Source organism: Leucopleurus acutus (assembly GCF_964270905.1).
Source record: "Leucopleurus acutus genome assembly, chromosome: 10".
Classification (NCBI taxonomy): Eukaryota; Metazoa; Chordata; class Mammalia; order Artiodactyla; family Delphinidae; genus Leucopleurus; species Leucopleurus acutus.
The window spans coordinates 3,977,315-3,990,223 of record NC_139153.1 but is presented as its reverse complement, the minus strand read 5'-3'; the positions used below and the strand labels follow the sequence as shown (position 1 = coordinate 3,990,223).

General features: G+C 54.7%; 1 protein-coding gene across 2 annotated transcripts in view; it reads right to left on the bottom strand.

The window, feature by feature from the left end:
- SLC6A6 (solute carrier family 6 member 6) overlaps positions 1-11,138 on the bottom strand; it is an 80,178-nt gene extending 69,040 nt beyond the window's left edge. The window contains exon 1 of one of the 2 annotated variants that reach the window (XM_082848818.1): positions 10,929-11,138. The gene's annotated coding sequence lies outside the window, so the exon portion shown is untranslated. The remainder of the gene's footprint in view (positions 1-10,928) is intronic. The other variant, XM_082848817.1, reaches the window with a different exon arrangement.
- Between the last annotated feature and the right edge of the window lie 1,771 nt (positions 11,139-12,909).

The window sequence follows — 12,909 nt, the reverse complement described above, 5'->3', positions numbered from 1 at the left end:
CCAGGACCATAACAAGGGAAGAGGGACAAAGGGGAAATGAAGGTAGCATGTTCAATGTACAATTACAGGCACAATGTTAAAGGAACCAGAGGAACGAGAGTATAATTTTATCTGAGGTGAGACATTAGCAGTTGCATGAGTCCAACTCAGAGGAGAATAAAAGTGGCACCAAGTCCCTGTATCTCTAGCTACTGTGCTGGCACCTGGACCCTTTTTTCTGGGGACAGCCTGCATCTATTCCCCCTGGAGACCCCACATGCCACTCTCAGCCCATGGGGTTCTGGGTGGGCTGAGCCCACCTCCTATTTCCAGGGTTGGGTGTATGAGCCAGGCTGAGCCAATCAGAGGGCTGTCATGATTGGCTCCAGGACAGGCACATGACCAAGACTGGACACTGAGAGTGACAACAGGGACTTGGGCTGAAAATATTGGGAAAAAAGAAAGCTCTTTCTAGGCTGGGATGGCTTTGCTGGGGGTGCGGGTGGGCAACACCCTGTGCAGCTGGGGGCACCCCAAGGAGAATGGGGCCAACAGAGGAGGGACATGGAGCCAGAAAGGGAGAGAAAGAAACTGAGCCCCAGTGACATCTCTCAGCATCTGGATCCAGCCATACCTGAAGTACGACTCTGGGCTTTTCTGTTAAAGGAGTCAGTAAATGTTTGAACTGATTATTGCCACTTGCAACCCTAAGAACCCAGACCCAAGTCTGCCTTGAATTTGCGGTGTAAGTTTATGCATGTCTCTTTATCTCTCTGACACTCAGGCCATCAGAAAAGGGAGGCACAGATGAAATGACATCTGTGGTCCTCCTGCAGCCCTGGCACTCTAGCCAATTGCAAAGGTCAGGATTGATCTTCCCCTACCCCTGGGCATTTGGCTGGAGATGGAGAAATCAGCCCTTCTCAAAGTTAAGCCTGGAGAGTTTGTTAAAACACAGAAGACTGGGTACTACCCCAGGGTCTGAGCCAGCAGGGCTGGGGTAGGGACAGAGATACTGCATTCTAACAAACTCCCAGTGATGCTGAGACTGCTCGTCCAGTGACCACATTTTGAGGACCCAGACTCTAAACCTATTCTACTCTTCCCAGTTGCTTGGGGCAGGTGTCTAGTGTAAAAATGAAGGCCCAGCCAGGCAGACCACAGCCCCTCAGTCCCCATAGCAGACCGCCAATTAAGGGGAAGTGCCCCCGTGATTCCAAGGATGAGCCAGCCTTTAAACAACTCAAGTACAGGTCCCAGCTTCCGCCTGTCCCATTGCTGACCCTTCCAGCCAGCCCTGCATCCTGGGAGTTATCTAAATAATGGGGAGGCAGTAAGTGTGACTTGGTGCCTCTGGGCTCCAGGCAGGCCCCACACCGGTCGTACAGGAGCTGTGAGCATCCCCCAGCTGCTCCCCCAACCAGGCCGCACGCCAGCACCAAATCCCGCAGCGGGCCTGGGCCTGACACACTGCCTTGGGCCACCCTGCTGTCAGCGCGGCCTGGCTGGCCCCTGGCTCTCCTTGATTTACATCCGACTTGGCTGCCTTGAAAAGCCTCCTGTGGCTTTTGGACCACGGACACCATTCAGCAGAAAAGGGCTTCCCCACCAGCAACCTTTCCAAGGTGGCACTGGCCCAGAGAGCTTGGCCTGGCTCAGCCGCCTCCCAGCTGTGTGACCTCGGGCGAGTTACCTGCTCTCTCTGGGGCCTCAGCTTTTCACATGCAAAATGGGAACGATGGTACCTTTTGTGATGGTTAGGAAGACGATGCTTATAAGGCACGGGGCCTGGCTTACAAAGTGTGGCAAAAGCTATGATTAACCTCCTTTACTCAATGTGTGCCCTACCCGCACAGACCGTCATCACAGCACCTGAGAGCTGGTTAGAAATGCAGAATCTCAGCCCCACCTTAGCCCTCCTGCCGGGGAAGGGGCATTTTAACAAGATCGCGAGTGAGGCCGACATCTTCCAAGTCTGAGGAGTGCTGGTATACATTATAATTACTACTGTCATTCTTGCAACATCCCAGGGCAGAGCCAAGATGCACCCACAACCCCTAGGCCTGGGGGAATGGCAGGCAGGGGTCAAAGGTAATGAAATGTTGAGAGAGGGAAGAAAAGTTCTCCAGCTTCCCCGGCCTCCCAACTAACGACAAGCCCCCAGACGGCTCAGGAGAGGGGAGGGGACACAGGGTTTAGCGAGTAGGTGAGGACCATCGGACTTAACTCACGGCTCAGCCACGGCAACAAAATACACCAAAAAAATGACAGATCTCAGATGTGCGGGTTTTGGCAGAGACCGGCTGCCTGGTCTGCTCTCCAGAAGGCTGAACGCTTCACATTCAAGGAGGCAAATCACCCTCTCCGCCTGCAGCGCCACCGGAACTCCCAGCAGAGGTTGGCAGAGGGGGCTGCCCTGGGAGGTGCGTGCTGCATCCAGGCCACCCCCCAGCCCCCCACAGAGCAGTGCGCAGGTAGGGGTGGCTGGATTTCTCCTGCTCCAGCCCTGAAATGCCCCTTGAAAGCACTACGGGTCCCCTGAAAGGGGTAGGAATCCCTCTTCCCTACGCTGCACCATCAGTCCTGCTGAAGGAACACAGCAGGAAGGCTCCCACCTGCCCAGGATCCACAGGCAGCATGTCCCTGCCTCAAGGCAGCCGGGTCCCAAGAAACGGAGGGTCGTTCAGAGAAACCAAATGGCCAGAGGCAGATGCAAAAAAGAAAAAAAAAAAAAAACCCACATTGAAAAAACCCTGTCTCGATTTTATAAAACTCTGAGTGGACAACACAAACCATACAGGAGGCCTGGAGCTGCCCGTGGGGGACGATTTTGCAGCGACTAGTACTGTTGTCTCAGGCCTGGGATGCAATCCTTTGCAAACAGCCCACACCTTGCATTGGTGAGAAGTGGAAGCAGAAACAGATTCTGCTCAGTCCCGGCAACAGAGGCTGGCAGGTTGGGTCTTTTTTTTTTTTTTTTTTTTTAAAGGTCTATTCTGATCTATACTCTTCTACCAATGGTGGAATAAAACCCTACTTTCTGGGACTTCCCTGGTGGCGCAGTGCTTAAGACTCCACGCTCCCAATGCAGGGGACACGGGTTCCATCCCTGGTCCGGGAACTAGATCCCACATGCATGCCACAACTAAGAGTTCACCTGTTGCAGCTAAGGAGCCCACGTGCTGCAACTAAGGAGCCTGCCTGCCGCAACTAAGACCCAGCACAACCAAATAAATAAATAAATAAATATTTTTAAAAGAAACCCCACTTTCTTCTCCAAGGAAGTGTTTTCCACTAAAATCCTGTTGCTACAGCTCTGCTCAGAGCATCTCTGAACTCCAGTCCCCAAATCGGGTACCCGTTTTCAGAGCGAGGGCTAAAACATCCTGAAAACCAATGGGACTACAATCAAATCCCACAGGACCATCACCCATGTAGTGACATGTGCTCCCCAACAGAGAGAAACAAGGGTCTTTCCCCCCTTCACCCAGCAGGTATTTCCCTCAAACATGAAGCTTCCTTACAGGTTAGGACAGAGCAGGGAAAGGACTTTCCTAGGTCACAGAGCAAGTCAGTGGCCAAGGACATCCAAATCCTGGCGTCACAGTGTTCCTGTAACAATTCACTTAACTCTTGTGGTCAGCTCCCTGACGGCATGAGTTGGTCCATCCTGTTCACCTGCCACATCCCCAGGGACTACGACAGGGTCTAGAAAAAAACATTTGTTGGAAGGATAGATAGTGATGGGTGGATATAATTTCCAAGCTTGGACCCACTCAGATGTTCAAATCATAGGCTCTCATTTCAGGAAAGAGGGAATCAGACGGCCTCTATTTCTGTGCTGGGCACCTACTGTGTGTCAGGCCCCGTGCTGGCTGGCTGCTGGGGCAACTGTCACTCCCCTGATGTGCCTCTGGTCAGGTGGCTGGAAAAAAGGTAAGACCACACAGGTCTGGGTTCCAGCCAGAGAAAAGGTCCACAGGGCTCAGAGCAGGGCGAGGTTAAGTCCACTTTGACTCAGAGGATCTTTGCTGGGTGCTTACGATGTCTCACGCACCATTAAGGGGTTCCAGGAAGCCTTCATGAAGCAGGTGGCCTCACGCTGGCCCTCGAAGAGTGGGAATTAGGAGGGAAGGGAGGAAGAGCCTTTCGGGCTGAGGTCTGGGCAGGGCTGAGAGCCTGAGGCTCGGACTAAGGGCAGAAGCCAGCCAGATCACAGGGAACAGAGAGAAGTGGTGGCAGATGACAATAAACATTGGCCAGGAGCCAGATCATGAAGGGCGCTGAATGCCAGGCTAAGGAGTTTGGACTTGATTTCACAAAGCACTAGGGAGCTACAGAAGGCTTGAGAGCAGGAGAGTGACATGCTGAGAGCTGGCCCCCGACGCTACAAAACTCAGGAGGCATGGAGGCTGGTGAGGAGGTTGCTGTCTTGAGCTGTGGTGGCATCCGCCCAGAGAGGAGACACCAGGTGCCATCTGGTGATAGAATGAATGTTCTTAAAATCATGGCCTGAGTCCGCCATCAGGGCTGACTGTCTCCAGGTGCCAAATGGCCATGGGGCAAAAGGGCAGAGCCTTCAGGACCGCCCCCTTCTGAAGCCCCTCCCCCAGGAAGCATGACTCTGCTGAAACCCAAGGCCAACCACACCCCTCCACCGCCACCAGGTGACAGCAACCTGGCTGTGTTAAGGACTTTCTGCAGGAAAGTGGATGGTAGAATTCCCTCATCGTGTGCAAAGCAGAGCGGTGGGAAGGAAAAAACTCTCAGAATGTCCACACTAGGGACCCCACAGAGATGTGGTCCCAGCCTCCGCTCAGTGGAGGAGGGCGGGGGCAAAGCTGGGGGCCGGTGTCTGTCCAGTGAGGACCCAAGGTGAGCGGAACCAGAAGGCAGCTGCCCCGCCCTCCAGCAGGGACACTCGCCAGCCCTCTCACAACTGCCTCCATTCTGTCCCACACAGTGGCCAGAGCTGCCCACCAGAGCCAGGCTCCCCGCTCCTCCCTGAGCAGGGGTCCCGCTGCCCAGGAAGCCCTGTTCCAGATGCTGCAGGTGTCTCCTGCACAGCCAAGCCCAAGGAATCGTTCGGATCAGTATGGCTTAGCCCTTCCATCCCCCTTCCCACTGCTGTGACACAATCAGGGTCGGAGAACTGTGAAGAGAGTCATCGAAAGTGTGAGACAGAAGGAAAAACACTGTCCGTAACTTCATCAGCACTGAATGGCAGGTGGGCCGGAGTGGGGGGGGCGGGGGGGGAGAACCTTAAGTCTGTGAATAATGGCCCTCTTGTTGATCTAGGCCTCATTCAGACCTCAGTCTCCTCATCCATTAAGTGGGTGGGCAGGGAGGCTTAACTCCATGACCCCAAAGTCCCCACACTCCCAGCCAGTGGACCGCGCACCCTCCCTGACACCTTCCCTGGGTTGCCTGCCCTTGGCATAATCTGCTGGGATTGTTCATTAACCTCTTCCTGATACAGATCTTCTCCCCTCCTGTGAGACTGTGAGCTACTTGAGCCCAGGGGCTGTTCTGTCTCTTTATCCCTCCCTCTGGCTTTGGCCCTATGCCAGACACCTTGCAGGTGCTCAGTAAAAAGCTTGTGCAGTGGAACGAGGATGGGCAGGGGTTCTGGTTCTCCTTCCCAGGTCCCAGCTGTGTGAGGGGCGGTAAGTCACTTTTCTGAGACTGGATGAACTCTTCCAGAAGATGGAGATAAGAACCCCCAAGTCAGGCACAGGGCTTAAATGCAGGAAGGGAGATAGGACCTAGTGGTGCTGAAAAAGTATTGGTTCCTTCCCATCTCAGAATACTGAGCTGCCTTGGGCTGCTTCTCTGCCCACCTTCAGAGTAAGTTCAAAGCCATCGGGTGGAAGCGTTTCATTCACTAAGGTGGCAGTACTCGGGGTGATTAAGACAAGCCAGACTCGGTCAGTGATTCCCACATGCAGACTAGCTGTTCAGAATGGCCTGGAGATCTGTATGTTCTGACAAGCGACCGTTCCACAATGGTCTGTTGTTTGAATAGTGTTAAGTGGCAGAACCAAGAACAGTATGATGTCATTTTCGTTAACAACAAAACAGAACTACAGCTAGCTTGCTGAACAGATGATCCTAAATAACCCTGGGTCAAAGAGGAAATCAAAACTGAAATGAAAACTGATCTAAAAAGAATAAAAAGGAATATATGTCCATCTAGATATCTGAGGGGTACAGTCAAAGCTGTATGCAGAGGAAAATGTATAATCTTAAAGGCTTTTATTGTTATTATAGGAAGATAGAGATGATGGACAGATGACTGAAGACTAGATTGCACTTTAAAAAAAAATGATCTTTAAGAATCACCTTTTGTTTGTACAGTGCTGTACTGCTTGAGGTGTACTGTTTTCGTAATTAAAAGAGACTCTTTTGGCAGTTTCTCATAAAGTTAGCAAACATCTACCCTACGCCCCAGCACTTCCACTCCTAGAAAAATGAAAATATACGCCCACAAAGAGACTTGTACACGAAGGCTCACAGAAGCTTCGTTCATCATCACCCCAAACTGGAAACAAGCCACATGTCCATCCACAGGAGAGTGGATAAACACACTGTGAGGCATCCATGTGATGGTTTACTCCTCAGCAATAAGAGGACTGAACTACTGATATACTCAACAGCACGAATGTATCTTAAAATCATCAAGCAGAAAGAAGCCAGACACAAAAGAGTATATACCATACAAATCCATCCAGTTCTAGGCTTGGCAAAACTAATGGTGATAGAAATCAGAAACTGGTTGCCTCTGGGAGGGGAAGGGCACAAGTCAACTTTCCAGGGGAGCTGGAAATTTTCTATATCTTGATCTGGATGGTAGTTACACGGATGTATCAAGACTCAACAAACTGTAACAGAATCTTTGCATTTCACTGAATGCAAATTATATCTCAATTTTCATATTCATATTTCTAACAGTCACAGTTGAAAACTTAAACATATAGATTCCTAGCCTCCACCCACTGGGGATTCAGATTCCATATGTCCAGGCCTGGGAACCTGAATCTGTACAAAGTCACTCAGGTAATTCTGATGCCTGACTAGAGTTAAGGCGACCTGCCCCTCCCCCCACACCCCCTCCCCCTTTGATTGTGTTGGGTGATTTGTTGTTTCTATGTTGGTTTTTAGAAACAGAAGAGCAATTTCCATTCTCTCTGCCCTCTCCCCACCACCCCTAATCCCTGCCCCTCAGCTTAGGTTTCCAAAAGGAGCCTCTGAGCAGGTGAGGTGGGCAGGGAAACCCCAAAAGAAGCCTTGTCCAGGACAGACATAATTCACCCAAGGCCCCAGGGCTGTGTGCTCCGGGGAGGTCAGAGGCACAGTTAATGGCCTGTGTACTTGTTAGACAGCATGTCCAGGCCTTCACCCCATGTTTACAAAAAGAGCTCAGGGCAAGATTCGCTGGCATGGAAAATGCTTTGTGCCCTGACTAGCAGTGGCCCGGCCACCTTCGGTCCTGGACCTCAGCCTAATTCCTCACTCACCATGAGGGTCTCCCGGACGCCCGGGTTTAACTGGCTTCGACACTGCTGTCCCCAAACCCAGCCTGATGCTATTTCTATCTCTGCTGCCTTCAGAATAAAGCCTAACCCCATTTACCCAGCGCTCAAGGCCCGCCACACCTGGCTTATTCCTCTCTCCAGCTGGGTCCCTGCGAGGCTTGTGCTACAAACACGCTTGGCTGTTTCATGCCCTGTCCCTTTGTCCCTGTTATGCCCCCATCCCGGAATGCCAGCCCACCCTGCTCCTCTGCCCACAGAAGCTGCCAGCTCCAGCATCACCTCCTCTAAGAAGCGGAAATGCCTTCTGCCTGCGACCCTGCCATCTAGGCACGCTCAGCACCGGCACCCACGCGCAGCATGGTCACAGCGGCTGCCGTGCTGCCCGTCTCCCTCTGGGCTATGAGATCCTCGAAAGCCAATACTCTACCCCAAATCCAGTGCCTGGCCAGAACTGACAACAGCAAAGAAACAAGGCATGTTATAAAAGAGCTCCCACTCACACTTGAAGGCCACCCTGGGCATTTCCACACCCAGGGCTCCTCCCCAGAACCCGTAAATTCAAACAAACACTTTGGCCAAGATAAGTTAGCCAACATGGAGATTGGAGACAGGATTGCAACATGGGATTGCATTCTTCGGAGATGTAGCCCCGAAGAATCCGACCCTCACTTATGACCTTCGGCAGAAGTTCGGGGTGGGGGGGGGGCGGTGGTCAGCCCACACCTGGCGGGTGGCCCTGGGGTTCCAAGGCCAGCCCAAATTCCCACCCAGACCCCTTCCAGCTGTGACCAGGCTGCATCCCAGGTGTTCCTTGTAATTTAGTTTTCACCTCTTTCCTATACACAGGAATGTGTTGAATGACTCACAAGTGTCTTATCATTTCGGGACCTTTGGAAAGACTTCCAGATGAAGTCTCACAAGCTCCCAAATCCTTTGACAAGCCGATAGGCTGATAGGTGATAGAAAACACCATCCCCAGAGCCCACACTGCCTCGTGGGGGGCTGACACTTGAGTAGGAAGAGTGGCAGGGCTCCCTGAGAGGCACAGAGAAGGGAGAATGAGTAACCAGGGGTAGAATCCAGGTGCCAATGGGGCCCACGCCCTCACCCTCCAACCCTGAAGACCTGGAGCCTTCGTCCCTTGTTCTCCCCAGGTTCTGGTCCAATTTCAACTCCCCAGGACATCGGTGACTAAAGCCCCACAGAGCCCAAACTCGCGGCTGGCCCAGGGGAAGCCTTTGAAGCCCAATCCTGCTGCTGTGCAATAAAGGCAAAGTCCTCTGGGCGGCTCTCAGTTTGCCCATCTGTAAAAGGGGCACTGCCCGCTCGCCAGGGCCTCCCGACTCCACAAATCGGATGGGACCGCATGTCCACAGGATGAGCTGGGAGGGAAGGGGCAGGGGAGGTGACTGTGGCTGCGCCACAGGTCAGTACAAGGACATCCCCGAAGGACAAGAGCTCGAGAGTGAGCCTTGGCCCTTGCCACATACCACAGTGACCTAGGACCTCGTGACACCCTCTAATCGGCAGCTCCGAAGCCGAGCCCGGCTTTACAGCTTACCACAGGCTTATTCAGCCTCATCTCCCTCAATCCCCTCAAGGACGCAGTGAGGCCGGCTTTGGCGTCCTTGCTGCCCAGACAGCGAAGCTGAGGTTCAAAGTGGCTGAGGGAACCACCCAAGGTCGCCTGCCGACTAAGACAGAGGCACAGTACTTGGACTCAGCGCCCTGGGGAAGAGCTCCTGCCTTTCGTTCTCAGCTTACCCCATAACCCCTTTACTCCACCCATTTTACAGATGAGGAAACACAGGACAAAAAAAGTTTGCCCAAGGTCAACAGGGGGCTGAGCCAGGCCCAAGACCTCTAGCCAGTCCCCCACTCCTACGCTATGATGGGTTCTCAGCCAGTGCCCTCGGGCCCCGTCCAAACGCCCCCAAAACCATCCTGATGAAATTCCTCCCCCCACTCCGCCCCCACACCTCACCTCCCTTGTGCCCACCCCACAATCCCCGGATGACTCCCTGGTCGAGAGGGAGGCAGGCGGTTGCTAAGCGCTCACCCGCTCTTTCCCATAAAAATAAACTCCTTCTGGCTGGGAGACTCTGGATGAGATCCCCTCCTTTCCAGCCAAGAAAAAATTAAAAAGAAATTTAAAAAAGATCTCCCCCATGACATTTATTTGAACATCAGCGGTGCCAAAGCATGGGCCAATTCACCCAAGTCCAAATGGAGCCACGTGCCTCTTAACCTCAGCCCCGAGACCCTCTGTTCAAGTGTCCGGGGGGTTACTGAGCTAATTTATTTCTCCAGGCGGGAAATGGGGGTCCAGGCTGCCTCCCAAGCTTTTGGGGCTGGTCTTGGAGAAGGCCAGGATCTGGCAGAGGCTGGGCAGTGACCAAAATAGCCAGGCCGGTGGCCCTGCCCAGCACACACCTCCCTCTGAGTCCCAGGGAGGGTAGCCCAGAGGTCCCCCTCCAGTCCACGACGAAACCTCAGCGGCTGGAGGATGAAATCTCTGAGATCCTCTCTCTGGCTTTCCTAGTGGGAGGGGGACCAGAACCTCCAGCTCAAAAGAGGAACCCCCAGAAGGAAGGGAAAGGTCTAGAGATGGATGTGTCCTGCTCTCCCTGCCCGCTGTCCACTTGGCTCCCAGCTGTCCCTCGGGGCCTGGATCCTGCCACTGAAGGCTGCTGGACGTTGGCACTGCCACCTGCACGCTGCACACAGGCAGCACCCTTGGAGCCATGCCGCCCTGTCACCTCTACCCACTCAGCGCCTGCCCTGGAGAACCAGCTCTGGCTGTGTGGCCCTCTAGGCACCGGGGACACTCCCTCGGGTACAGTCGAGAGCACATGAGTGTCCGAAACCAGGGACCCAGAGACAGAGCCACACTCTGGGACACACACGTGCAGAGCCACGTACTCGGAGATACAGTCACACACACACACAGGTTCACACAGACACACTCCAGGACACACAAGAGCAAACATCTGAAGACACAGCCACACAGGTATCACAGACACACACTAGAACACACACATGTACAGCTCAGGTCACAGAACAGCAGGCACACATTGGGACACACAAGTGCATGCTGCTGGGAACATGGAGAAACAGCCACCCTCAGAAACACACAGACACACACGGAGATACATGTAGACCCCCAGTGAGATCGAGACACCAAAAGAGACACACACAAACACACACACCTGGCTCCTGAACGAGAAGCCCGAGCCTCTTCGCCCGGGAAACAATAACAGCCCCGCAGGGGGACTGAGCGGGCGACCCTCCGTCCCTCCCTGGGTGGTGAAAGGGGCGCCGGAACGGGGTCCCTGGGCGGGGAGGAGGTCGGGGCTAGCTGGGGCGCGGGGATGGGGAGGGGCTCCGCGCGCCCGGCTTCCTCTCCCTCGGTACCTGGGGCGGCCGCGTCGCTGCACCCGTCTGCGCTCGGTTCCGCTCACCGAGGGCTGCCAGCCGGCTCGATCTCTGGCCCGCGGGGTCCGCGCTCGGCGCTCCCTGTAGGCTGGGCTCGGCCTCTGAGCTCGTGGTCCTCGGGACTCGGCGCCGGCCAGCGAGCGGTGCTGCAGCCAGGACCCGAAGCTCGGCGCTGGCGGCGGCGCGGAGGAAGCGGTAATTTATAAGCGGCTTCTTCCTGACCTCGCGTGTCTGTTGTCTGAGCAGGCAGCTCTCAGCATCACCCATCCTGCTGGGTGGAAAAATACCAGCTTGGCCGGGGCGGGGGCGGGGCGGGGGCGGGGCCGGGCGCCAGCCCCGCCCCACACGCGGACACACACATACACATACACACACACACACACGCACACACACGCACGCACACACACCGCACACGCACGCGCGCTCGGGCTCGGACACAAAGAGCCCGGGCTCGCCGAGCGCGCGTGCACACACCCTCATGCGGCGGGCGAGCACTCGGTCCCCTGCCTACCCCCTTAAGAGCGCTCTTTCCGAGGAAACCGTTTACTCCAAACCCTGGAGCCAAGGAGTGAGTGCGGCGGGTCCTCAGCCCCCTCCTGTCTTCCGATTAGGAACGAGAGAGCCCACGACGCCTACTCGCTCCCTCCCAACACGAGCCACCAAGCTCACCACTCGCCACCCACCTGGCTCATGGGGTGGGGCCAGGGCTCCTTGAGTGGTGAGGTCTGAAGCACTCCACCGCGTCTTCCTGGGCGGCATCCAGGTTCTCTGAGCCTCTGTATGCACCCCCCAACCCCCCCTCCCCCCGCAAAACCAGGCACAGCCACTCCACCCTCCCGCCTCACCCAGGCCGGAGGGTGGCCTGAGAAAGTGATGTGAAACCACCCCGGCTTCTTGGCTTTGCCCTGGCTGGCTGACCTTGGGGGACTACTCAGGCTCTCTTCCTTACCTCAGTTTCCTCATCTGTAAAATGGAAATATGAATAATGGAATTTATCTTCTCTGGCTTCTATGAAGACCCAAGGTTAACGGTGCAAAGAGCTCAGAAGAGCTCCCGGCACAGAAGTGCCAAGTGAGTGTCTATTTTTAAATGAAAATGGGGAATGTGGGACTTCCCTGGTGGCACAGTGCTTAAGAATCCGCCTGCCAATGCAGGGGCCATGGGTTCGAGCCCTGGTCCGGGAAGATCGCACATGCCACGGAGCAACTGAGCCCGTGCATCACAACTACTGAGCCTATGCTCTGGAGCCCGCAAGCCACAGCTACCGAGCCCAAGTGCCACAACTACTAAAGCCCGCATGCCTAGAGCCGGTGCTCCGCAACAAGAGAAGCCACCACAGTGAAAAGCCCGTGCACCGCGATGAAGTGTAGCCCCCGCTCGTCGCAACTAGAGAAAGCCAGCGCGCAGCAAGGAAGACCCAACACAGCCAAAAATAAATAAAAATTTTTAAAAATGGGGAAAGTGCCATTATTCTTGTCCTTATTTGCATGAGCAGGTCCTCAGAGACCACGTTCCACATCCACGCCCTGGCCAGACCTGAGGGAAGTGCTTTGTGACTTCCAGCATGCGCTTTCCCTCTCTGAGCCCAGTGCTGGTCTCTCACTTTCTCTCACTCCGTCTCTGCACCTGGGAGGCTGTGTGCAGAGAACCTTTTAGATTGAGGTTGAAAGAAGAAATACCAAACAGGCCCCATAGAGTGCCATCCCGTTGCCAGACCGGGCCCCGCCTGTATCCACCTCCTGAAAGCGCTGTGTAACCCCCTCTTTGGAGCGGCCCCAGAAGCGGCACACAGGGATGCGAGGAGCAGGATTTCGGGGGTGACCCTTCATCTCTCCCTGGTTTCCTCACTGAGGCTCCTGCTCTCTGGCTCCATCTTGACTTTCTAGAGGCTGCCCCCATGGCAGCTCCAGCCAAGCCAGACACTGGCACATACCCTCCTGCACCTTTCTCCAGAGCCTTC